Here is a 4020-nt window from a genome sequence, read left to right as displayed (position 1 = left end):
TGCATACACCACCCTCCATGTTTCTTGCAGCATAATTTATAATAACAAAGACATGGAAACAGCCTGTGTCCAGTGAGGGATGGATGAATAGAGAAAATGTGATACATGTACACATGTGTGCATGTGCACACACACACACTCACACACACACACACACACACACACACACACACACAGGAATACTATTCAGCCATAAAAAAGGTTGTTATTTGCAACAGCATAGATGGATCTTGAGGGCATTTCATTAAGCAAAGTAAGTCAGAGAGAAAGACAAATGCCCTATGATCTCACTTATACGTAGAATCTAAAACAAACAGACAACAACAACAACAAAACCCGAAGCTCTTAAATACAGAGAGCTGATTGGTGATTGCCAGAGGTGGGGATTGGAGGGTAGATACAGTGGGTAAAATTGGTCAAATATATATGTGTAGTTATAAAATAAATAAGTCCTGGGTATGTAATGTACAGCATAATTAATAATTGTTAGTTAATAATACTGTATTGTATGTTTAAATGTTGCTAAGATAATAGATCTTAAAATAGATCAGAAAGGAAAAATTCTAATTATGTGTGCTAATGAATGCGAACTAGACACACTTTGGTAACCATTTTCAATACTTTTTTCAATATATCAAATCAAAATTTAAAAGTGAATAAATAAATTAAAAAAATTATATATACCTATATAAATATAAATATATACCACAATCCCATCCCATTTTCTGACTTTTATCAATTAACTGTTATTTGAAGGTTATAATTTTCATTTTTTAAAACATTTTTAATGGTTATTTATTTTTGAGAGAGAGAGAGAGAGAGAGAGAGAGACAGACCATAAGCAGGGGAGGTGCAAAGAGAGAGGGGCAGCACAGAGCCTGACGAGGGGTTCAAACCCTGGAACCGTGAAATCATGATCTGAGCTGAAGTCGGATGCTTAACTGACTGAGCCACCCAGGCACCCCTCATTTTCATTTATTTTTCATGCATTTCTGAACATATACATATATCAAGAATTTAATTTATTTAAAAAATTCTTACACATTATTATATTGAATGCATCTTATTAAAACTTGCCTTTTCAACCCAAACCCATAACAATATAAAGCTGAAGCAAAACACAATACATATATTAACTCTTTCAGATGGCTAGATTAAATTGATATTACTGGATAGATACAGTTTAACTACCATTCCCTTTGGGTATTTGAGGTGAATGGTGACATTTTTATTTTGGTAATGTATTTTTAAATTTACTGTGATAGGATTTATTGCTTTCCCAATTCAGGTACATATGCATATACATTTGGTGAGAATAACATGCACAGATCTATACAAAAAAGAAGAAAAATCTAATAACACATTTTTTTAAACAAAATTATGAATTACAAAATGGACTCAAAGAAGAAAATGTGAACAACCACGAAAGCAATGCTTACAAATCAGTAATGATTAACAAGTTATACCCTCTGTTTCTCTCCCACACAACTCTTTCGCATTATCTCACCATGGTAGTGTGAGATCTGTTATTAAAGTATCAAAAGCCAGAAGATTTGTTTCAGAAATAGAAAAAGCTGAAACGCATCCAAATCATTTTTCAAAGTGAAACTAATCTCGTATCAATCTAATCTGACAGCATAATTACAATTATTACAATTTAATTACAGCAACCACTCAGTATTATGCAAACATTTTATAATATATTTGTGCAATTAAGGTGTGGTTTAAGGGAGATTTTTTTTAATATATGAAATTTATTGTCAAATTGGTTTCCATATAACACCCAGTGCTCATCCCAAAAGATGCCCTCTTCAATGCCCATCACCTACCCTACCCTCCCTCCCACCCCCCCACCAACCCTCAGTTTGTTCTCAGTTTTTAAGAGTTTCTTATGCTTTGGTTCTCTCCCACTCTAGCCTCTTTTTTTTTTTCTTCCCCTCCCCGGTGGGTTCCTGTTAAGTTTCTCAGGATCCACATAAGAGTGAACACATATGGTATCTGTCTTTCTCTGTATGGCTTATTTCACTTAGCATCACACTCTCCAGTTCCATTCACGTTGCTACAAAGGGCCATATTTCATTTTTTTCTCATTGCCACGCAGTACTCCATTGTGTATATAAACCACAGTTTCTTTATCCATTCGTCAGTTGATGGACATTTAGGCTTTTTTTTAAAGCTCCGCACAAGCTTGTTTTAAGGGTTTTGTGTGATATTAAGGTTTACCTCATCTTTGATGTGTTGATGATGTTGGACAATAAGAAAAACATGTGTATGTGGTGTTTCTTGAAGCAGAGCTTCATAATATAATAAAGCATAAATATAGTAACATCCTCTGTTGATCCCGCTAAAACACAGCTTTTCTGTAAATAGCCAATCATTGATGGACATGGTGATGGCGGTAAATGAACAAGAGCGCCTTGTACTATAGAAATGTGCCAGGAAACCATCTTGTAAAGAGAGGTTGAAACGTTTTTGTATTGGAATTTCTTTAAGTACTCATTCAAGGTAGACCGTGATAAGGAACGAAGTCATTGTACTCCATAGCATATCACCAAATAAAAAGTTCTTTTTTTTTTTTTAAGTATTCCTTTTCTTCTTTCTTTTTTATTTGAGAGGGAGCGAGAGCTGGGGGGAGGGGCAGAGGGAAAGAGAGAGAGAATCCCAAGCAGGCTCCCTGCTCAATGCAGAGCCTGACCCGAGGCTCGATCCCACAACCCTGGGATTATGACCTGAGCTGAAATCAAGTCTGGCACTCAACCACCTAAGCCACTCAGGTGCCCAAAAGTTTTAAAAAATAACTAAGAGTAGGTAATATAAATAATAATGAATCCAAAAGAAGACAAGAAAGGTAAAATAAGGAAACACAGGCCACATGAAACATTTAGAAAGTGAATGGAATGATGGTGGATTCAAAACAAATTATATAAGTAATTACATTAATTTTAAGTGGGCTACAAATTCCAATTAGAAGATAAAAATGTTGGGGTGCCTGGCTGGCTCAATCAGGAGAGCATGAGACTTCTGATATGGAGGTTGTGACTTAGAGCCCCAGGTTGGATGTAGAGAGTACTTAAAAATAAAATCTTTTGGGGGTGCCTGGTGGCTCAGTAAGTTAAGCATCCGACTTCAGCTCAGGTCATGATCTCTCAGTTTGTGAGTTCGAGCCCCGCATCGGGCTCTGTGCTGACAGCTCAGATTCGGAGCCTGCTTCAGATCTGCCCCTCCCCTGCTCATGCTCTCTCTCTCTCTCTTTCAAAAATAAAATAAACATTAAAAAATTAAAAAAATAAAATAAAATAAAATCTTTTGAAAAAATGAAGATAAAAATTGTCAGAACAGATATAAAAAATGAATGATCTAAATAAACATTGCTGTTTAAAAAAAAGATATGTTTTAGATATAAAGGATTCAGGTTGTTTTTTGTTCGTTTCTTTATTTTGAGAGAGAGAGAGGAGAAAGTGTGGGAGAGGCAGAGAGAGGGGGAGAGAGAGAGAATCCCAAGCAGGATCTGTGTGTCTGAGATCATGACCTGAGCCAAAATCGAGAGTTGGACGCTTAACCGACTCAGCCGCCCAGGCGCCCCAGAGAAAAGAAAATATTGTTAAGGAACTGCAAGGAAAGGAAAGTACATTTACAGTATGGTGCTGTATGCATCAACACTGTAAGTTTATGTCATCTGTTTACGAGATAAATCATCCATCTGTTGATACCTACACCAATACTTCCTTATATGATACAAAACACTATAGATGTTATATGCATTACCAACACTAGACCTCAAAAATGAAAAGATGTGAAAAAGAAGTTCATATTTATTGAAAGGTCCAATTGTTCATGTATTGATAACAAGCAGCAACGTGATCGCTATGGTAGCCTAGCGTAATTGATATGATTGCCTCACCGTAGTCTAGCCTACACGCTAATAAATAAGTCATTATAAAATTTTTATGGCATACAATACTACAATCATACTCATAATATAGTATTGAAGGCGTTGTTCTATTTTTTTTCCTAAACACT

Source organism: Panthera uncia, chromosome A2 (genome assembly GCF_023721935.1).
Source record: "Panthera uncia isolate 11264 chromosome A2, Puncia_PCG_1.0, whole genome shotgun sequence".
In the NCBI taxonomy this organism is placed as follows: domain Eukaryota; kingdom Metazoa; phylum Chordata; class Mammalia; order Carnivora; family Felidae; genus Panthera; species Panthera uncia.
This window is presented reverse-complemented; position numbering follows the sequence as displayed.